This window comes from Anastrepha ludens, chromosome 6 (assembly GCF_028408465.1).
Source record: "Anastrepha ludens isolate Willacy chromosome 6, idAnaLude1.1, whole genome shotgun sequence".
NCBI lineage: Eukaryota > Metazoa > Arthropoda > Insecta > Diptera > Tephritidae > Anastrepha > Anastrepha ludens.
The window spans coordinates 58,441,937-58,466,699 of record NC_071502.1 but is presented as its reverse complement, the minus strand read 5'-3'; the positions used below and the strand labels follow the sequence as shown (position 1 = coordinate 58,466,699).

The following is a 24,763-nucleotide window of genomic DNA, read 5'->3' as shown; positions in this document are numbered from 1 at the left end:
CCTGAATGAGGGAGAAGAAGTTACCTTTCCTAGGCCACAAAATGGCTATGCGCCTATAAATGGAGGGCCGCCCTTTCCTTCTAATGTATCTGCCATTTCGTATACAGGTATTCTACGTTACTGCTCACATATTATCTCATATCAATTTCATCCTCTCCATCCAAATATTTTTAACGAGGAATTCTTCAAAAACTCTAACTCCAAAATAGTTTTTTAAATGAAGAGAAGCAAACAAAGTCTTTCAGCTCTCAGCGCAGATGTTTTCATTCTGAGATATATTCTGCGAGACATTGTTATTCTGCAAACGGTCGAAGATATTCCTCTAAGAGGGTTTTCATGGTATTGCATATAAATCCATCTACTCGTGCTTTTCCTCTTTTGCATTTTAATTTGTGCAATTTCACTTTGGTAAATAAATGCCAATCGCCAACGCGATTGCAGGGGTTTTAAATAAATACTGCAATATTCACAATAATTGCACAGTTGCACATTCCATTAAAGAGCTGAAAATGTTTTTTACCGCCAAGCATTTGTTGTTGTTGCTAATCATTATTATTATTATTACTATTATGTTGTTGCTGCTACTGCTGCTGCTGCTGCTGTTGTTGTTGAACGTGATTGCAATGTTGCCATGCTAATTTTGTAGTGAAGTTGTTTTGAATTGTGGGTTGCTTCGTATTTGTTGTTGCTGTGTTATTATTGTCGTTCGTCGCTTGTTAGTTTGTTCCACGCGTAGCAACACCATTTTAATTGCTTCATCATTTGTTGCACCGCGCATGCGTTTTGTTTGCATAATAAGCGGCACGTCTCGCTAGGATTCTTTTTCAAATGGTAAGGCGATTTTTTTTTATTCAGCTGGTGAGGACTGACAAGTTCTGCAGATACTTAATACACTAGGTATTGTGAAGTAATATAAATATATAAAAGCAGAATTTTTATTAGGTCTCATGCATTGGGACAGAATAAAGCAATATCAGTTTTTTGCGAAAAAAGGAAGTTCTAGTTTTCCTTCGTGCATTGTATCCCTAAAATTCTAGCTATGAGCTTTATGACTCAGTATCTTTTTACAATTAGCTTTCTAGCGTTAGTTATAAGATTACCTGCATATATTGAAGGCCGCTATAGGCGCATGAGTTAGTGCGTGACTACCACTCGGAAGTGTACAGATTCGAAACCCCGTGCTTGAAACTTTCAATGATAGAAAAAGTTGTTTGTAGCAGCGGTCGCAATAGCAAACCTCAAAGAGTATCTCTGCTATATTTCGGCTCATGTATCTGCCGTTTATAGTCGGCTTAAAACTGTGTGGCCCTCCACAAGTGGAGGAAGAGCTCGGCCAAACACCCAAAATGGGTGTATGCGCTGATAATTCCTTCACCAATAATTTAAAAATCGTCCCCAATGGAAATTCTATGACTACTCCTCGGTTAGTGCGCATCGCATACCTGGTGGTACCTATTGCAAAAGCTTCTGCAGCAACGAATTTCCTCTTTACTTGATAGTTACTTTCTTCAATAAGTGAGCTAAGAATTCCCTTTCTAAAATTTCCACAAGCTGAAATGTCACCTTGAAAATACTGGAGTATTTTTCTTGTTTAAATTGTGAACACTCTCGGAATAACTAAATAACCACAGTGTTCTGCCATACGTATTAATTTGGGCGGTTTCTATTTTAAATTGCGGTATGCATCTTCAGTTGGTCTACAAAAACTTTATAGCAAAATTTGTAAGTTGGCAACTTTTACGAATCCTTAACCCCTTAGTTGTGTTCAAAATTTTATACCCGGGAGTGGTTCAAAAAGTCCCTGAAAATTTTATAAGGTACACTCTATTTGGCAATGTTTTAAATTTCCGTATAGTATCCATTTAGGTCGACAAACTACATTCAAAGTTTTTGATGCCCTCCAAACTAAATAATTTTTCGAGACTCTCAAAATTGGCGTTTATTTCATGGATGACCTCTTCAGTACAGCCGGTTGATCCGGAGCTTATACATGAGGGGAGGGTATATTGAGGGTCTTAACCTATTTCAATTGATTTCAGACTTTTGAGGAGATGTGTTGTCTAGACTGTTGTGTGTAATTGTCATTAAAGTACTTATAAAAACATATACGAATCGAACAAACGAATAAACAAATACATATAAGTCCAAGTATCAAACTTTGTGCAAGATTTATAAAAACTCGAAAAATGTGACTGAGCTTCTCCACCGATTTCTGTTATGAGTTCTAACATTGGAGAAATGACAAAGGATTTTTATGGAAAACTTTTTATGTCAGGGGTTAGCAATCTTTCCGATCCGGTCTAGCTCCGGTTTAAGACATGATGACCTGCTGATCGGAGACTATGCATTCAAGAGTGTGCAAGAATTTTCCTATTTGGGTATCAAAATATCAGCCAATTAGGATATGTCATTGCCAATTAGTGACAGAGTTTTAGCAGCAAATAATTATTGGGTAGTCGAAAAAGTCTTTTCGTATTTCTAATCAAGCTTCAACTCATTTTTTTTATATTTATAATGAACTTTATTAAACCAAATATGTAATATACCATTTTGGTCGACTACCTTTTGCCATTTTTCTTCTAGAGACATTATTCCATCAGTGTAAAACTTTTGTGGTTTCTCGGCGAAAAACTGCCACAAGTAATTTTCACAGGCTTCTCTTGAAGCCAACTTTACTCCATTAAGGGAGTTCTGCATTGACTGAAACAAATGGTAGTCCGATGGTGCAAGGTCAGGGCTATATGGTGGATGCATCAAAATTTCCCAGCTAAGCTCTCCCAGTTTTTGCCGAGTCATCAAAGATGTGTGTGGCCTAGCGTTGTTCTGATGGAAGACGACGCCCTTTCTGCTGATCAGTTCTGGCCGTTTTTTTCGATTGCTTGCTTCAATCTCATCAGTTGCTGACAGTAAAGTGTAGAATCAATCGTTCGAGCAGGCTGGATCAGCTCATAGTGGATGATTCCTTTCCAATCCCACCAAACACACAGCATAACCTTTCGAGGCGTCAATCCTGGCTTTGCGACCATTTGTTGAGCTCTATCCCTTGCACCATGATCTTTTTCGCACATTATTGTCGCATTTGATCCACTTTTTGTCTCCTGTTACCATTCGCTTCAGAAATGGTTCGATTTCATTTTGTTTTAGCAAAGAATCGCAGATGTTAATTCGGTCCATTAAATTTTTCACAGACAATTCATGTGGTACCCAAACATCGAGCTTCTTTTTGTAACCAGCCTTTTTTAAGTGGTTCAAAACCGTTTGATGATGAATTTTTAGTGCCTTGGCGATGCCATGGCAGCTTATGTGACGGTCTTGGTCAATCTCTTCCATAATTTCATCGACTTTTTCAACGATAGGTCGATCGGAGCGAGGTGCATCTTTCACATCGAAATTTCCAGAACGGAAGCGAGCGAACCATTGTTGTGCTACACGAACTGATAGAGCATCGTCTCCGTAAACTTCACAAATTTCATTGGTGGCTTGCGTGGCATTCTTCCCTTTTTTATACAAAAATTTCAAAATATAACGAATTTCTTCATTATTTTCACTCATTTTTGAACAGCTATAACTTTTTTTCAACTTCTTCGAATTTAATTTTTTTCTGGTTAAATGAAGCTTAAAATGTCACCTTTCTAACACCATATGATATGACACAATTTGATTGGTAGCACTTTTTCGACTACCCAATATTACTCTAATTTGAAAGTGCTAAGTCTAAATTATTATCTCGCTACCAAAAGTTAAGGATATACAAAACCTTGATCCGCCCTGTGCTTACCGATGATTGGTAACTATGGAAGCTAAAAACTACTAACATTAATCAGCTAATGGCCTTCGAAAGAAAAAAATTTACGAAAAATTAATGGACCAACAATACCTACTGCAAGACGGTACTTATCGGACGGTGAGCCGGAACTTTTAGCAAAAAACGAAACTGTGAAAGATTTATAAAATCAGCGGAGAAGATGGCTTGGACACTTATTTAGAATGCCCCAGGAGAGAACAACTCGAAAGGCAGTTGAATTGCGCCCTCTTGAAGTCCGAAAGGGAAGAACCCAGAAAGAGATGACTCGAGGACGTTGAAGATGACCTTACAAAGCTGAACGGGCGGCGGTGGAAGGAAGTAGACTTAGATAGAGACGGGTGACGAAAGGTTGTGAATGAAGCAATGGTTCACCAAGGACAGTGATGCTAAGAAGAAGAAAAAGAAGGTGGCAATCTTTCATGCCCAAACAGCCTCCAAATTACATATAAATGCTTTAATGTTGTCTTCCAATGCGTTAATTGAAGCAGGCTTGTCTGAATAGACATGAGCTTTAACATAGCCCCACAAAAAATAATCTAAAGTCGTTATATCGGACGATCTGGGTGGCCAATTTACAGGTCCCGAACGTGAAATAAAATGTTCACCGAACTCGCCTCTCAACAAGTCCATTGTTACGCGTGCTGTGTGGCATGTGGCACCGTCTTGCTGAAACCACATGTCATGCAAGTCAATCTCTTGCATTTTGGGCAAAAACAAGTTGGATATCATTTCACGGTAGCGCTCACCATTCACAGTTACGTTACGATTCGCAGCATCTTTGAAGAAGTACGGTCCAATGATACCTCCAACCCATAGACCGCACCAAACTGTGACCTTTTCTGGATACATTGGTAGCTCTTGCAATTCTTCTGGCTGATCTTCACTCCAAAATCGACAATTTTGCTTATTTACGTACCCATTGATCCAAAAATGAGCTTCGTCGCTGAACACAATTTTTCGATAAAAAAGTGGATCTTCGGCCAACTTTCCAAGAGCCCATTCACCTAAAATTCTGCGTTGCGGTAGGTCGTTCGGCTTCAATCTTGCACCAGCTCTATTTTGAAAGGCTTCACACCTAAATCCTTTCGCATAATTGTCCACGTTGTTGACTAACAGAGGCCCAATTGCTGCGAACGGCGACGAATCGATAATTGATGGTCATCATTAACACTAGCCGATACAGCTGCGATATTTTCTTCAGTTCGCACTCTACGCGTGTTGGTGGTTTGATGTCCAATAATGTAAATTTGGTTCTAAATTTAGTCACAATAGCTCGAATAGCCGCTTCAGTGGGTCGATTAAACTGACCATAAAATGGAAGAAACGCGCGATAAACTTTCTTAACAGAACACGCATTTTTATAATAAAATTCAAGGATTTGCAAGCGTTGTTCGTTTGTAAGACGAATGATGGTTAAATTATAGACCAAACTGAAGATGTTTGACAGTGAAACAAAACGCGAAACGTGCGTCAGCTGTTTAAACCAACTGTTAAAAGGATAATAGCTAAAAAATCACCCGTTATCTCTACGTCCACCAGAGAAGGTATAAGGTTTCAATTTGCTCTGCTTCTACATCCAATTCGAGTTCTAACTCAACTTCTAATTTTACTTCTATTCATTTTCAAACTTCCAACCTTTAAAGTAAAACCTGAAAATACATTTTAATTCCTTTCTGATCTAAACCATCAGCAATCATCAGGGATCGTACATGGAATGAAATTAATATTTTAGGCCGCCTTATATCCAGTTTTCGCTCTATCTACATATCTACCTATTTATCTATCTGAGCATTATGCAAAAACTCCACCTCAACAGAAGAATTCTTAATTATTGAAGCCTTATTAGCATATTTTTCCACAATCTAAAATTTGCAAACACATATTAAAATTCTAACTCACTGCTAGCAATAATGCTATTGTTGTCAATTAACGCAAAATGTTTAATTATTCACAATTTGCAAATTGCGATCACTTATTGTGATTAGGAGGGCAACAGCTGTCAAGTGTCTTAGAAATCGAATCGAATTGCTTGGTAAGCATTGTTAGGTAAAAAATACCGTTGTTGTTGTTGCCATTCCCGTCATCAACATCACAATATTGCACGCTGGCACACACCCAAATACGCCCAATCGCGCATGTCTCGACTCCTTAAATGAAATTAGTTGATGGCGACAACGTGTGGTACACCTCCAGTGAATGTTGTTTGGGGAAAAAATATCTACTGCAGTATTCGTAGATGGTGAGGAAAGAACTCGACAAACATGCATACATACATATGTACACATGGGGCAACGAGGAAGGAGATCATCGAAAGAGTAGGAGGTGAATGAGTATTAATTGCTTAATAACAATTAAGGGAATATTATTATTGACACTAAATTAAGGTAATAAAATGACTAGATATTGCAGGTTGATGCTATGAACTACATAGATAGATATACACTATGGAGCAAAAGTGAACGCAAACGTTATACAAAACAAAATTAGCTATACACATATGACTTATACTTCTATAGGAGGTTTTCGACTGGATTTTATTTAAATTATTATTTAAAGTTGGTTTTGATTTGATCATAGATCTAAATGTCGCCGAAATTTTATTTGAGCAGCCCTGTGCAATGAGCCATAAGAGGAGGAAAAAACTAGAAAGAATGTTGCAATAGCCTTATTTTTTTTTTTGGACACAAGTTGCAAAAGAACTCTTCAATTCGTTTAACTCAGCTTTGGCAGCACTGGTATAAGCTGTCATTAATTCACAAAATTAAACAACCAGAGTGCAAGTCAAAATGGAAAATCCAATTGAAAACATGGTAAATATATATATTTAATATAAATTTAAAAATGATATTATAATTGGATCGTACCTAAATATCTCATCCTTCGACTCCATGTACTATACGTGGCGAAGCATGGGGAGGAACTTATGCGCTTGTTGTTATTCTTCGCTGCTTTAAACGGCTGCAGTAAGGTGTGCATCTAGCACTCCAAACACAAGGGTGCTACTTTCGAATCCTGGAAAGAGAATTACTATATATATTTTGGAGCAATAATGAGTAAAATTATTACTTACTGTTAGTCTCAAGAACTCCATGTCATCCAACACATTGGCATAATACTGCTACTATTTTTTAGGAACTCAAATTATTCTTTTCGAGACACATAACACCGCGAAAACCTCCGGATTACTTTTTTTTTCTTCTAAAAAAAAACTTTATTTTATAATTTTGAAAATAAGTTTTATTCCTCTTGCTGCATTTGTATTTTTGATCATCTCGTTTTGTTTGGGAAAAATAATTTGACGCTAGAATATTAATGTTCTAAGTACTTTCCTTAATGTTGACTGATTATGTGACTGAAAAATTCATAAATTAATAACTAAAATTAAAAATAAAGACCCTCGAAATCCATTTTAGACCCTTGCTTCCTGGACTTTTTAGTTCAGAATTGCCAGAAGAATACTTCAGTTGCGAAAACAAAATGAAAAAAAAAATTTTACCAGACCTATTCGATATGCTCCCTATTAAGCTTCGATATGTTTCAGCGATACTTCAAACACAATCTGCTGCCCTCTTTCCTACATGGAACTCAACTCAACTTCACTAGCCGCTACTGTTAAATTTTGTAGATAATCTTCGAAAGGCTTTTTGATCATAAGTGAAAGAAACATACCGACACCATAAGCGAAGGGTCACCATCTTTCACGATGTCTATTACTTGATTACTTTGGGCTGCTTTATAGTGTTTCACAATTCTTTTTATTTCTTAACTTTGGGTTTCTTTGACAGTGTTTGACCAAAAATATTAAATGCCATTGGAAGTTTTGCATTTGTCTGACTATATCAGCCGTTTCCACTCATCGATGGTATATTGCTAGGAGCTGAGGCAACTGTTGTTCAGGTCTTTATGTATTTCTGCAGAAACTTTAGCCTTTTTATGCATTTTGCAGCGAAAAGAAGCAACCTTTTAAATGCACTACCCGTAGTCCACGCACTTACTTTACTCAATATGCTTTCAAGAGATTCTTTGTTTGTTGCTTCCACTTTTCCATTCAGGAGCGCGAAGGTTCGAATCTCCGTACATGAAACAACAAAATAATAGAAAAAATTATTAATATGTACAAAGTAGTGTTGCTATAATGAAGATCACTCTTCAAAACCAAGATGTTACTCAAAAAGAATTAGATAAATCTCGAAATCAAGATATGCAAATGAAAAAGGCATCCCGCACGAAAAAATTGTAAAAGAAATTATTATATATTTTTTTATTTAATTTTTTATAAAAATATAGTTTATGCTACAAAAACGCTAATATATATTGAAAAGAGAGTTGAGAATTTCAAGAAATTCATGCATTTTTCATCAATATTTTAAAGTTTCGTGATCATAAGTTTGTAGTAATAATTTCTGGTAAATCTCTCTCTCTCTCTCTCTCTCTTAGCTTCACAATCTGTGGTGGACCATAGCTTCATCAACAATCCTCCTCCAATTCAATCTCTCTCTTGCTTCATTTCTCCAATTACGAACATTCATCGCGTTTAAGTCTGCTTCTACGGCCTCTCTTTCTTGCTCCTATTGGACGCAAGGTAAACACCCTTTTTTTCTGGCTATCAACAGCGTCTTTTATCCCATTTAACTTTGGATTAATAACGTACAAGTTCAAAGTGGGTTACATAAAAATAATTTCGAGCATTCGTTACGTGAAAGAAAATTCATATAGCACCGTCAACAAAAAAAAATGTATTAAAAATTAGCGCTAATTTTGAGCCACTTTACATAATACTTTTTTATACCACATTCAATATTTTGGTCTTCACTTTTGCCGCATAGTATACGAATATTTAAACCTACTCCACCAGAGACTCGGCTTATAGGCTATGAATCTGTTAATAGCATACTTTTCCTTCATATGCCACTAACAACCTCTTCAAGTCTTCCTTTCATTACCTTTGCCCCTACTCACATACCGCGCTCGGCCATTAAGTCATTACGTTCATCACTATCAATATAAATCGCATGTCGATTGTAGTGGATAGTCAATAAGCGCGTTAGTCCACATATTACATTTATACCCATAGTAAGTAGCTGTAGTCATAGCCACCGCTGATCAATTCATGATCGTGATGATCGCCTTCTTTGGTTATGCTCGTAAAGTTGTGTGCGTCAACTTTTAAAACGATCGATTGCTCTCTTAGTCAGTACGCCAGATTTGCCTAAAGCAGCTTAAACATATGCTTAATTGGAGCGCAGCGTACTTGACTGTCTGCTTGCCTGCCCGCTGTCTGCCTGCCTTGGATTGAAAGCTCTGGAAAAAGCATAACTATTGATTGTACAGTGGCGCGCCTCTCTATTTCAAGCTACACTCCGTGTACTCCCTATTGGAACCAATGCGATCGCGCATATGCACATATGGTCATCGTTCAGGCTCTACTGAGACTAGTTGCTGGCTCTCACTCTAAAGGAGTTGTTCAAGAAAAAAAGAGTTAAGTCGCATTGTACGAGTAAATGCAACAAGCGGCGGTGTACCAGTAATAGTGGCGACAACAACTGTGTCGCCTGTGTGGTCTGTCGTGTTGAGATCTTTATGAGTGCGATCACTGTCGTCGTAGACTTGGAGTGGCAACTGCATATTTAGTTGTGGAACAACTTACTGCGCGCTTTTTGGATGAATTGAAGTATATTCAGACGTATTATATATACATACATATGTACATATACAGAACAGTGTGTGTATTTCCATACAAATAAGTTTGCCTGTTAGGTCTGTCTGCATGTCTGTCTGCTGTCACTAATTGTTGGCTACAGTTGAAATGAAATTGTCTTATTGCGCGCAGATCTACGGCAGCAGTTCCACAGTCAGTTTTAGCTAATCATTATTTCCGTAAAAGGTTTTTACGGTAGCCAAAGTGGTTGTGAACATGCGAACTTAAGTTGAGTTTCAATGATAAAACTTGAATTAAAGAAGGGTGCAGAGAGAGTGACATATAAGGAAAAAGCGGAGGCTAGATAGCTCCGCACCATGCGTAAATATATTCCGATAGTGCATGATTTAGGTTTAACTCTTTCGGTAGATTTAACGTATCAGAACGTCACGTGGGAATTTGGCAAAATAAATGTATGACGTTCTTATTCGTCATTGAAATGTAGGCAATATTTAACAGTTCATTCTTGTTTATTTAAGAGTAATTTGTATCAGCTGGGTTAACTTCTAAAGGGTTAATTGAACGTATTAAAGAAAGTATAGCAGAAGTTCCTCTTTTTTTCATTACAAAAATTTATAATTTTCTATATGCCCATTTTGAAGTTGTTTTAAAATATATTTTTTTTATTGGGTATGGGAATAAGTTTCCGTCCTTTCTTAGCCAAAGTTACAAATTATTTAAACAATAAAATAATACCTGATATTATGTGAAGTAGGTATGTGCTATTGGAAGCTACAACTTACTCCATCATTCAGGTAGCATACGGATTTCTCTGACGAAAAATTTGAGTTATTTTGATTTGATCCATTCATTGAGCCAGTTAGCGATGCTCTTGTAAGAAGTGAGCCGCTCTCCAAAAGGGGCTGACTGCATCGATCGGAACAGATGGTAATCCGAAGGGGCGGTTGGAATACGCCGGGTGGGACAAGATTTCCCAATTGTCTTATTTTTAATTGGCGCGATAACCTCTTACGCGATTTTGGCCGAGTTTAACAAAGCGATCTAGTCGTTTCTTTCTCGTGCTAACCGGCACCAAGTGAAGCAAAGTCCTTCTCCACCTGATCTTTCTGATTTCCCAATTCATTCCCTCTAAATATTTAAGAACTGATTTAGCAACGTGTGGCCTCGCGTTGTAATGCAGCAAAATCAGTTTGTCGTGTCTACTGTCCCATTCCGGCCGCTTTTCTTTAAGAGCTCGACTCAAACGCATTAGCTGCAGTCGGTAACGATCGCTAGTGCTGGTTTCAGCTGCCGATGGATCTGGTTCACCTGGCAGGCTCTAACATTTTCGACGCTTAAGGTTATCATAATAGAAGCATTTTTCATCGCCAGTTACGATGCGGTGCAGAAAAATTTTTCTTTTCTGTCGTTCAAGAAGCATCTAACAGATCACCAAGCGTCTCTCGATATCCCTCTCCTTCAATTGTTGTAGTTACCTGCTTTCTGGAGTTAGGGGTAGTCAGAGGCCCGAAAAAATTATGATTTTCAATAATTTTTTTTTGCTAGTCAATTGCTTTATTTAACAAAAATAAAAACATAATATTAATACATCGTGTTTCGACTTGACTTTAGAAAAGTTTCAAAACAAACAAAATAAATATTTGTAAAAGTTATCGCTGTCTGTGTGGAGCCCGTTTCTTCAGAAGTCCTTGGAGATTCATCTAAAATCTATCGGACAAGAGAAATTATTTTTATTAATAGATAATCTTGTGTCTGATAGAAGCTTTTCTTTCAAATAAAAATTTTCAGACTCTTTAGATATATCATCAAAGGTTCGACATGCGTCTTCATCTAATAATTGTTGTAGTTGAGTATCTTCGAATTTTTTTCGGTGCGCCTTCGCGGTCTTTATCACTCATGTCGAAATTAGCACTTTGGAATTGTCGAAACCACTTTTTACAATTTGTATTTGATGGAGCGTTGATTACCGCAAATATTGATCAATATACGAACCGTTTCAGCTGCACTTTTCTTTAAAGGGTAATATTGAAACATGAAGATGAACGTAGACCTTTTAGACGTTTTATAAAAACGCAAAAAAATGGTTGGTCCTTCTTCTTATGGAATAAAATATGTGAAGTGGGTAGTATAAAAAATCGATATTCTTTCTAGCGAAACGTAATACAAATTTGTTTGAGGTAAAAAACTGAGTACCCAGCATTTTTAGAGCAACAAAAAAAGTTGATTTTTGTCCAACGGTGTTAAAGGGTAAAAAGGGTAAAACGGTTATTTAGGGTTAGAATGATGCGATGTTGAGGTAAGAAAAAATCGAGGTTGGTCAAGGCAACACCTCCGCAGTCGCTTCGGTAAGATTTGATAAATTTGGTTACGATTTCGTCTTTCATGCAAAAAAATTTCCAAGATTTAGCTTCTTCCAACTGTTTTCTGTTTTAAAGTATGAAAATAATAAATTACTCGTTAGTAAGAGATTTTGGTTAGAAGAAGAGGTCATTGATGAAACTAACGGCTCAAGAAGTTGTATTATTTGGACATCAAAAAATTGTAGAAATATTTAATGAAGTATACCGCGCTAAAATGAGATTATGTTGACTAGTTAAATTCTCTTTTTGCCGAATAGAATGTTTCTAGTTTAAATTTTCTGAAAATTGTTGACCAACAGAATTGTGTGAGCAATGCTCCTATTATCAGCGCCCTAAGAGAATTCAATGACATCTCGAGTTCTATTTCGCTTGACTTTTCGATGTCAAAGAATGAATTTTATAAATTTGTAAACTCTTTTTTTAATTAATTTATTTAACTATCTGTAATAATTTAAGCTCACATTAGCTCTACTCGGAAGTGATCTGCAAAAACTATAATTATGTTTTAGTCTTGAAATAAACGAAAATTCGAGCATACGAGACTCTCACATAAGAACAAGCAAATCTTCAAGAAAAGACCTATTCCAGCTTTAATGCATTATATATTCTTCTCAAGATTTTTTAAATTTCTTCCCAAATAGAAGTTCTGAGCTTCCCCAAATAACTTTTTTACTGCCCCTTTTTAGTGGCGTTTTTATTTAATATATTAATTAATTTTCTTCCAAACGGTCAGTTGCTCTTTATTTCCTTTATCGCGCCATTTCACTCTGTCGCCCTCCGCTTATTTTGCTTTTTGCAGAATATCTGCTGGTTCGTTTTTTTTTTCTTTTTATTTCATTTTTAATTCCTCTTCGGGTTCAAAGTTCGCGCTGCTACCATTAACCACCTCCACCTGCCACCTGCCAGAGTCTTGGTTACGATTTAAATCTCTTTGCTGTCAACACGAAGGCGCGAGTGTGAAATTTAAAACGTGATAACACCATTGCTCCTGGGGGTGGGCACAAGCGGCAAGCGCACACTTGCCAAAGAGGAAAGTAAAACATATGTATGGATGTGCATATGTATGTTTAGCTGATGCTGGAGTAGTTTGAGAGTTCTATATGTAATCGTTTGTGTGTAGGTGTTTGGTGCCTTCTATTGTTGTGACTGGTGCTGCGAACACGTGTTCACTACACTTTTTTGACACGCCGCACACTTTTTTATTTGATTTAATTTTACCACTTGAAAACTTGTAGACCATCAAGTACAGTTAGAGTAGTGAAAGCACTCGGTGGGTGGGTGTGAGGATGCTCGTACCGATGTAGTAGTTTGTGATGCTGTTTTGTTTTTGGTTTACTATTTCTGCTGCCACCGTTACTGCTGCTGCTGCTGCTGCTTTGACGACAAAATTGATTTGTTCAATTTTTCCAACGATTAAACTCGCTGAAATTGACATTAGTTACGGTACATTTACTTTGAAGGTTGCAGAGCAATTCGATGCGTCGCCGCACCAAGTGATACGATATTTTTTAGGTACTCGGGTGGCAGCCAAATCGTTCGACGCACTGACTACTCAATGCATTGTAGTTGTTGTTGTTGTGCGGAAGCTGGGTAATTTTGGCATTTTTGCACGTCTACTCACTGTCTTCCTGATTTTTGAGGTATGCGAAAGTGTAAAAAAGAGGTGGGAGGGGTGTTTATTTGAAAAGTTTGTTTTAAGTTTTCTCGCCAACGCTTCATGTTTATTTAACCAAAAGGTTTCTAGCTGCATTTTTATTGCCGCCACCGTTGCGCTGTGGAATTTAATCAATTTCGCCTTTTATTGATTGGCACCAGGGCTTTCGTGTTATTTTCGTTTGTTTTTCTTCTCAATTTAAATCGATATATTAACTTATCTTTAATTTCCACATTTTTCTTTCTCTTTGCAGGACGAAGTAAGTAAATTTTGGAAAGAACTTGAAATAAAAAATTAAAGATTGGCTCACGCTTTAAGTTGCCATTTTTGTAGCAACTACAGGTAAGTGTTTTGAAAAACAAAAAATGATTTTTAATTTTCGAAAGATATATATAACTAAAATCTTTATTGCCTAATTCATCTCAAAGCTTAATAAAATTTAAAAAGCTCAAACATGTAACCGTCAATTAGAAAGACATTATTATAGCATTACAAAAAAAATATATATATAGTTATATATTTATTTAAAATGATTTGATTCTCGAAATCTTTACTACTTCTTTATTATTCATTTTTCTGCTATTACACCGCACGGCTGTAAAAGTTGTCCAATAAAAATTTCATCTGCACATATTTTTCAAAGAACTTTAAACTTTCAGAAAATGGTTTTAAATTCTCATACTTACTTTACAATATTAATATGGATATTAAACGAAGGAGGATATATCCAACTTTTAAAAAAGAGTATTACTTACAACTTTGTTCTTCGTGCTACTTTATATAAACGTAAAAAAAATAGTTGAAGTCACCTCTTCGCGATACTGACATAGACATAATGCTGCAAATAAAGATCCAGCGGCTTCGCTCGCCTTGCATTTCGTCAGTTTTCCTCTAGTAACTTTAGTTTTTCAAAGAACTTTAAACTTTCAGAAAATGGTTTTAAATTCTCATACTTACTTTACAATATTAATATGGATATTAAACGAAGGAGGATATATCCAACTTTTAAAAAAGAGTATTACTTACAACTTTGTTCTTCGTGCTACTTTATATAAACGTAAAAAAAATAGTTGAAGTCACCTCTTCGCGATACTGACATAGACATAATGCTGCAAATAAAGATCCAGCGGCTTCGCTCGCCTTGCATTTCGTCAGTTTTCCTCTAGTAACTTTAGTTTTTCAAAGAACTTTAAACTTTCAGAAAATGGTTTTAAATACTCATACTTACTTTACAGTATTAATATGGATATTAAACGAAGGAGGATATATCCAACTTTTAAAAAAGATTATTACTTACAACTTTGTTCTTCGTGCTACTTTATATAAACGTAAAAAAAATAGTTGAAGTCACCTCTTCGCGATACTGACATAGACATAATGCTGCAAATAAAGATCCAGCGGCTTCGCTCGCCTTGCATTTCGTCCGGATGGATATAAGTAAGCGCTACAGCTCTGAAAGTATTCCAAAAGCGCCTCCTTCGTTTGAGGAAAACGATACACTTGGGATTATTTGAAAGAAAAGGTGTACGGCGATAAGCCAGCAACAATTCAAGAGCTTAAGGAGAGATATTTCGGCACATTAACGGCATAGAACCTCAATTATGCCTCAGCGTCATCGAAAATTTGGACCATCGGATGGAGGTGTGCCGCCGAAACCGCGGCGGCCATTTGGCCGATATTTTGTTCCATACATAATTGAGCCATACTAGTATTATCATAATAAAGAGAAATGGTAATAATAATAATAATAATAATTTATCCTAGTAGGTGGTCCAATGACCGACACTGCGACCTAAAAGATCTTTTGTGTCAAGCTACCTAATTTAATATGGATGATCCTTCTGATCATCCGCGAAAGTTACCCGACCACTACATCAGGTTCTAGTTTGCCTAGTTGTTCTCTGCCTTTGGAAAGGAGTTGGTTGAAAGCCATGTTCTTCCAACAATTTTTCTGCTATACGTATAAACCTTAGTATATCTGTAATAGGAGCTTTCTTTATTTCTCCCGGATCCAGTTGATCACGGTGGAAAATTTGCATTCTGGTTCTAGCCAGTGCAACGCACTCGCACAATAAGTGCTCCGTCGTTTCATCATCCTCAAAACAGAGTCTACACTCAGTGTCCCTGAGAAGTTGAATTCTGTTAAGATGATAGTTTAGATAGTAGTGGCCCGTAAGAAAGCCTACTATTTTCCTGATATCTACTTTCCGTAAGTTAATCAGTTCCTTTTTGTAGGTAAAAGGTCTAACCAACCTCTTGGCTTGACGAAGTTTCAGATTATCTTCCCAGTAAGCTATTCTGAGAGTATGTTCCCACTGGTCTACCCTAGATTTAGCTTCCGCCCAGTTGATACCACAATATGGTTCTGGTCCTATAAGGTCTGATGTCGATCCAGCCCTTGCCAGTTCATCAGCAATTTCGTTACCCTCGATTCCAGAGTGACCTGGAACCCAGCAAAGTACAACCGTATTTTTTGTACTTAATTCTTGAAGATTGTTTACACATTCTTCCACTAGTCTCGACTCCAAAGAATGAGACATTAGTGCTTTCAGTGCCGCTTGGCTGTCCGAATATATAGTTATGTGGGCCCCTTTGATACCCCTTTTTAGATTTGTCAGTGCACAGATCGAAATCGCTTGGATTTCGGCCTGGAAGACACTGGGCCATTTGCCCATGGGTTCTGAAATTTTTGTGTTGGGTCCAAAGATCCCGGCACCAACTCCAGTATTTGTTTTTGAACCATCAGTGAACCATTTCAGACTTTTTGGGTTAACCCAAGGTCCTCCAATTTCCCATTCATCACGGTCTGAGATAATTATCTCATAATTTCTACTGAAGACCCGTTTCGGAATCATGTAGTCTGTTACTGAACAGCTAATATCCCTATCCGGTATTTTTCTTAGAATACTCATATGACCAAAGTCACTGTATTCCTTATTTGACAAGATTTGCATTTTTAGTGCATTTCTAGCTGCACATTTCCATATGAATATATGCAGTGGGGATAATCCTACTATCGCTTCAATTGCAGTTGTAGGACAACTTCGCATGGCACCTGTTATAGACAAACAGGCCTGCCTTTGAAGACTTGCCAGTAATTTCTTGGCTGTTTCTTGTGTGGTTTTGGGCCACCAAACAAGGGACGCATAGGTAATGATTGGTCGAATCATCATTGTATACATCCAATGAATCATTTTGGACTCAATACCCCATGTTCTCCCCAGGAGACTGCGACATGCCCACATGGCTCTGGTGGCTTTATCTATCACCGATTTAAGGTGAGAGTTCCAATTTAATCTTTTATCCAGAACAACTCCTAAATATTTGACCTCATTGGAATAGTTTATATTTGTTCCTTCGACAGTAATTGAACCAAGGTCCAACTTGTATCTGTATGTGAAAGGTACAATAATAGTCTTGCTGGGATTTATAGAAAGTCCTTCTGCACGACACCAGTTTAGAACGAAATTTAATGTTTGATTCATAATGCTGGATATTGTTCTGTCGAATTTGCCAGGAATAATCACTGCAATATCGTCAGCATAGCCAATTACCTCCAAGCCTAACTCACTTAGTTTGACTAGGAGGTCGTCAATAACCAAGGACCATAATAAAGGTGACAAAACACCACCTTGGGGGCATCCTTTTAATGCTTTGACTGAGACTGATACATCTCCTAGAGATGAGCTGATTTCTCTGCTTTCCAGCATTGCCTTTACCCACCCTATGGTCGGCTTGTCAATGTTTTTATTTTGTAATGCTCTATCAATCGAGCGATAATCTGTATTATCAAATGCACCCTCGATATCTAAAAATGCGCATAAGGCGATTTCCTTAGAATAATGAGCTTTCTCTATCTTTGATACGAGAAAGTGAAGAGCTCCTTCTGTAGATTTCCCTTTATTATATGCGTATTGCGATTTATGCAAGGGTGTGTTCTTTTCTAGGTTTTCTCTAATGTGAAGATCCACCAATCTTTCCATTGTTTTTAGGAGAAACGAAGTTAAACTAATAGGTCTATATGACTTTGGAAGTTCACTGGACCTCTTGCCCGTTTTTGGAATAAATATCACGTTGACCTTACGCCAAACGTTTGGTATGTATTCCATACTAAAGCTATTCCTAAAAATGGCAACAAGTGGTTTTATTAGTATTTCTATCCCTCGTAAGAGGAGGGCTGGAAAAATACCGTCTACCCCTGGTGCTTTAAATGATTGGAAGGACCCAACGGCCCACCGTACTTTGTTTGGGGTAAAGATACGTCCTGACAGACTCCAGGATTTTTTGTTAGCCACGACCCCTTGGTCTGGTGTTAACTGATCATCCCTCACTGTCGATGACGTATCTATAGATCCCGGGAAGTGTACTTGAAGCATATATTCCAAAGTATCTTTCCGATTTTTTGTATAAGACCCATCTGGTCTTTTTAAAGTTGTAACACCGTTTGAGTGTTCCTTGCACAAAGCTTTATGGAGCCTGGCGCCCTCTGGCGCCTCGATAATACTTTCACAGTATCTTCTCCATGACTCGCGTTTAGACTTTCTCAATTCTTTGTTGTAATTTGTTAGAGCAACCCTGTAGTCGTCCCATACCTTTGTATGTTTACAACGATTGAAAAGTTGTCTTGTTTCTTTACGCATTTTGGCAAGCTTATCATTCCACCATGGGACCTTTCTAGTCACATTACGTGTTTTGACTACGTTGCTTTCGTGGTATGCTGAAATTATTGTATCACTTAGTTGAAACGCTGCCTCATCTAGTTCACCAACAGAACTTATGTTGATAGGCAGTGAATCGACCTTTGAGAAATGGTAATAATTTCTTTAAAAATTTGTATTTTATTCAAAATCAACACCAGCCCTTAAAACTTAACCACCCCTTATATACATACATATGCAATTTTTCCCTTGGTAACAAAAAAAGTTTATTTTAGTCGCATGCCTTATCAAATAGAAATACAATGCCAAATTTTCTCACATGCATTATTTTTGAACTGAAAAATGTTTTTTTATAAATTTACACAATATACGATCAATATTGGCAATTTAGACAATTTGCAACAAATATTATACTTCATATTTTATATGTATAAGTAAAATAAGTGATTCATGCCATGAAGATTTCATTCCATCCCTGAGTTTCTATTGACCAAAAAGGGCTAGTCAAATCTTCAGTTGTTTCTGTTTCCACGCTCCAAGTTGATCAGAAAAGAAACGTAGTCACGACTTTGGTCACAACTTCTGCATTGCCTTCTCCGACAGAAGTGGTTGGAAATTTGATATCATACAAATCGATTAATCTTCACAGAAGGTTCCAAAATGCGCAAAGGAACAGGACTTAACGTCTTTTTCTGGCTTAACTTAATATAAATTTCTCACAAGCTTTCTTACTAAGGCATTTTTCAAGCCAATATCTATGAAATGGCCATGAAGGCAAAGCTGAAAATCATGATGGAACTCGCGCTTGCAACGTTCGCTTTTTTTACAAACAGTTAAACTGTGCTTAAAAATCTTAAACTTCTGACCACTACCTAAATGTGCTCAATAATGTCGAAGTTAGTTTCAGTATTTGTCAGAGGTACTGTAGGGCTAAAGTTTGTTTGAGACTCTTCTTCGCTGGGCCAGGCTTTGATAAGCACTTTAAGATATGTTTTCTTTTCAGAAAAGAATGGAAGAAAGAATGTCTTTAAGGGGTCGCGGTGGTCTAGAATTTTCAAAAATCGTCACGCGGCGGCATCAATGGTCTCATTTAAAGGTCAAAACTTTAAACTCAATTATCTCAAAACTACTTTTTTCGGCCTGGTGCAGTGAAACAAAAAAAAAAATACTATTCAACCGAATTGTCTGAAATTTTAACATGTTGCTTACAACATTAATGGCAATCGCCCGTACTGTAATCATATTTTTTTTCAATTATTTCGTATTTTTTTGATTAAAAAACTGAAAAAAACGCCGATTTTAGAGTGTCAAATTTAAAACCGCGCCATTTTGTCAACATTTTTTTTTATTCTAGTACAGAACATAGCTACAGTCATGCTGATTAATATTTTTTTTTGGTTTTTGCGTTTCAGATAAATAGAAAAGCCAACATGGACAACACTTCAGCGCCATTTATAAAATCGTTAAAATTAAATTTTTTTTTTCATTTTTGTATGTAAAAGAAGTTAAATAAAAAGCTTGAACAATTTAAATATCGTTTTTTACTTTTTACTGTAAAAAAAATTCCTGAAATTTTCAAGCTCTAGACCACCGGTGCCCCTTAAGAGAAATATCAACGCCGGTAACCACATCCAAACTAGTCAAGCAACGCGCAATGTAATTACACTTGGTGTTTCAGTCGACGTTAATCTCTCTTATCTTAGCTCCCTGTCTCAGTAGTATCAACGGAATCCAGAGAACGTACGACTTGGTTCCTCCTAAGTAGTCACTTGTAAAACATTGCAACCCACCAAGCCACACTATGGGAAAAATGGCATCGGATTTCTGTTAAAACTTTTCTTGCAGGATCTGAACGGCCTACATATCGGTAAAATAGAGATAGCATGCGATATTGTTTCCGTGTCAGCCACTCCAATGAGTTTTGTATAGCCTTCGAGTTACCCCTTAGTAGAAATCTAGGAATGCCTATTAACTAACAGAACCTGTGCTGTAAAACATATTCGTGTACGTAGAATAATACGTTTTAATCCCCTTTAATATACACCGCTCGCCTATCCCTCGGAATTCATGAAAGCAGTGTTCGAAACAATGTTTGAGCCTTCTTCCTTAAGCTCAGAGCTCGTGCCGACTTCTCTGCCACAGCTTATCCTCTCTTAAAATTGGTACCTTTTAATGCTTAAAGATAGAAATCACATAGCGAAAGATTCGGCGAATAAGGCGGATCGTCTAACACTTTGAGTTGTATTCTGAAAAAGATATCTTGAGAAGCAATGCGGAATGAGTTGACCCAGCTTCTTGATCTACTGTTACCCATATCATTTTTCCGGCGCAATATAAAATCAGGCTATGAAGATACTGTAAAAAAAAAAAACAGAAACGAGAGGTACTGTTTTTGGTGGCTGGCGCTTAGCGCACGCATAATTCTCATATATAGTAACTCCACAGTCTCCTAACTTAATGGCCACACTTCGTATGAGTTCAAATGGAAATTTTGCGCTGAACACCTTGATTGCTATATAAAACTTCAACTTCTAAAGAAATTCTTACACAATTCGTAAATATTTTGGGTCATTTTACATGCATTTTTGAAAACATTCGTAATAGCAATATTAAGTCGAAGACGAAGATTTATTAAGTAGTTTCGTGGTAAACACAAATATTTCTTAATTTCACTAAAATATTTTCTTAAGCATCGCTATACTAATAACGCAGGAGAAACACGTCAAGACGCTTCAGTCGCGGTTTTGCGTGCCCTACCACTAGCCAAGCGAATATGGTGAGTATGGCAAGAGGGAAAAGTAGTAGTCAAAGTAATAGTTGCTTGAAAAAAATATAAAAGCAGGCATACATATGCAACTATTTCTTCCATTCGTTAACCTTTTTCATGCTACATTTACATTTGTTTGGCCGCCAGTCGAAAAGTTGAAACCAGAAATGCCCATTAGTGGCTGTCGAAATTGCTTCATTTTCGCAAAACTATTCTAATAAACGATTCATTTTCAAGCTCAACACGCTCACCATTATTCGGCTCATTCAACATTGGACATTTTTGTTGAAAAGTAATTAGGATTTTGTAAGCTTGAGGACGACAGCGAAATGAAGTGTCAAAAATTTTACTATGCCAATACCACGAAAAGTAATAAGAAATAATGAAAGGAAGCCTGGCAAATATTCCCCATCCACTCTTCTGGGTTTAAAGCAGTTGTCGGTTATCACACAGCCAGCTGAGTTGAATTTAATTTGAAATAATTGTCCAACTTATTCGATAACCCTTTTGTCGGCAAGCAAATTTAAATTCTTGTGGCCCAATTATTTCTATATATTTGGCGCACACTTTTTATGGCAATTTTGTGGCTGCCTATCAACATCACCACTACTCACCCACTCAAAGAGTGACAATTCATTGTGGTGCAATAAAATTTCATTACTTAACTTTAGCGAAATTGAAATTTACATAGTAATACTCGTAGAGCATAGTACTCGTCCGTATAGCATAATCAAAGATATGCATGACAAGGGACTTTCTCCCGCCCTTCTTTGCCACCAGTTGTGTCCTTTGTCAACTCTTTCACGCTTGCTCGTCATGCTTGTCAACATTTAACTGTTAATTAAAGAAAAAACATCTTTCTTTGATTACACACACGAAGGGGGTACAAGTTCTGAATTGCTTGAATGACGAACAGGTTTTAGTGGCGGAATTAAAGTGAATTCTAATGCAATTTAATATAAACTCAATGCGATGCTTGTACTCGCATGCCCTTGAGCGATATATGTCATCCTTTCCTATGACACATATGTAATACTTTTTTGAACACACTTTTTAAGAAATGTTTCAAAGTTTCACCAATACATAAATAAGCCGCTTTTCGGCAATGTAGAAGGCTGATTAGAACAAATAGCCTTACCATCTCGAATCGAACATATTGATCGACAAGAAGCACATTTCGAAATAACCCCATAATCATTTTCTAGCTGAATGTGGATGAAACAATGTGTGTTAAGCACTGATGGCTCATTAAGTCAAAGGAAATTTATGAAAAGTTTGTTTATAACGCCTTAACCCATAAATGATCAATGCAGCACTCAGACCTAATAAAAATCTGAATGAGCTTTTAAGTAATTTTTTTTAATTTTTCTTATTAAGTAATGGTTTTGGTATGCTGGGATTTAAACTTCTTGTTCAATAACGAAAATTAGTTCTACATTAAACAATTTTTCCTGTTATATTGTATTTTTATTTCGCGAAAGGCTAGTACTAACTTCACAGCCGTAAAATTATGCATTTGGAGTCACGCGAAATGTTGCTAGCAGGGATGCCCATTTTGGCTGCTTATTCCCCGATAGACAAAAAGCCAGTTATGACTGCCGTGAGTCTCTAGGTGTCCCATCGTTTCATCTTTATCAATGTTGACGTTTCTTTGAGGTTGTTGGTTGGCCATAACGTTCTGATAATTTTGCATCTCGTCTGGTCTTTCCATCTACAATCCGCGATTCGGAGGTATATTGAGGATATTATATTGTCAACTGCACCCAGTGATGTGAATACCGATTCTGCCAAATCGTTACTCACTGTTCCGATGTCCCGAAACCCAGGTTAAGGTAATGGTACGGTTTTCACTCAAGGTCGTAATGCTATTCCTGCTTTGTCCCACTAATTGTTTTAGCCGAATCCAGAGACTGGGTAGCAGCTTGGGTATCCGAAAGAATAGCGATATTGCCTTTAAAAGAGAAATCTGCGATTAATAGCCTACAAGCTTCCCCAATTGCCAGTAGTTCCGGCTGAAAGACACTGCAAGCATTAGAGAGACGCACAGATTTTTTTCAATTTTAAGTCTGTGAGAATATATGCCACCCCCAATACCACAATCTATTTTAGAGCCATCTGTATAGACTGTAGTGTCGAAGTTGTTTAGTGAGAATCCCTTATTCCATTCCTCCTTAGATAGAAAGAGAGTGACACAATTCCTATTCAGTGTTACCGTCGGAACGATGTAGTAGATCCTCTCCGAGGTTAACTGAGTTTGTTATAACAATAGACTCGCATGTAGGTCTATTGGAATAACGTGTGTCAGTGCGTTGAGAGCCTCCCTAGGACATCATCTGATTGCACCGACTGTATTGTACAGGCCGACCTTTGTATTCTGCCGAGTAATTTGGTGTTGTAATCTCTCCCTAGAGCTTTCCACCAAACTACCGGTCCATACGATAAAATTTGACGTATAACCGCCTTATACAACCATAATTTATACTTAGGTTGAAGACCCCATCTTCTTCCAAGCATACGTTTACAGGCGTATAAAACCACTTCTGCTTTTCCAGCTAAGTTTGGAGTCCAGGATTACCCTTAAGTACTTTGTACTGGGTGAGAGTGAGAGAGTTTGGCCATTTATATTTGGTAGGATAAAATGTTTAACCTTGTATGTGCTATTTCAAAAACCCTTTGGCCCAATAACGATACATGAAGGACTCAGAAAGTTCTTTGGACTCCTCGCCATTCAATTTCCAAACTCGTAGCTGTGTTTACCGGTCACTGGACGATCGGCACACACGCGGTAAAGCTAGTGTTAACACCCATTGCAGAAGCTGTGGCACCTTTCAGAGAAGGGGACTGTACAGCAATCTCTCTGTAAATGTCCGGGTTTCGCAGCTAGAAGACTATGTTCACTCAGGTCACTAAGGGAGCTCCTTTCATCGACAGCCTGGGGCAGCTCTGGTCGGCTGTAGATATCTGCCTGTTGGAGGTCTCATAATGATATCAAAACGGGGTTTTAGTGCTACTTGAAGAGTGTCAGGGGCACTTCAACCATTTCACCAACCTCACCTACTTATCTGGCGGTAAAAAGCATAAAGTTCTGTTTTACGCGCGTTTAAACTTAGACCACAGCCTGTAGCCCAAGAGTTAAGCCATTAGCAACAAAATTGTGTATACATATTTCTGTTTTCTCTTGAATCTTTCCTTGTTCAAATAATTTATTAAATTTTAGATATTAAGTTCTAATATTATGTACTTTAGTATACCTATATACATATTATATTATAATTAGTATCTAACACTGAAATACTTGTAACATAAATAAATAAATAAATGAAAAATAATCTATGTGAGTTTTCGAGAAAACTTCGCTCGAAAAAACTCTAAGGAGACCAAACAAAACGTCAAAAATTATTACTTCTCACCATCGATTTGATCTGTGTGACCACGATATGTTTACTGCATTTGTGGTCGGCCAATTAAGATCACCAAACCAGAATTGGTCGATAAAATCCACACTACGATATTGAGCGGACGGCGAGTGAAGGTGCCCGAACTTGAAGAGGCAGTACTCTGTACGCATGTCGTCCAACAAGATTATAATAAAGTTCTTTGGCATGTCCTTGAAAAGAGTAGAATAACAATCGACACATTTTATGCCGAACTGTTAGATCGAGTCACTTTAAATAAAGAATACTCTACTTACGACAAAACTGTATGGATCGAAACTAACGAGCTGATATTCAGTTTGAAAAAACTCATCGAAGGAAGCTATTCAGCACTCAATTCATTCCTCGATTAGGCAGAATACAATAAAAATTTGGGATGTTCCAGAGGCTTAGAGTCGGAGTAATATTGCACAAGAGCCCTGCTTA

The 24,763-nt window shown here is 37.2% G+C and overlaps 1 protein-coding gene across 1 annotated transcript in view; it reads left to right on the top strand.

Moving 5' to 3' along the window:
• Positions 1-24,763, top strand: part of LOC128867081 (uncharacterized) — a 101,565-nt gene that overhangs the window by 70,256 nt on the left and 6,546 nt on the right. The window lies entirely within an intron of this gene.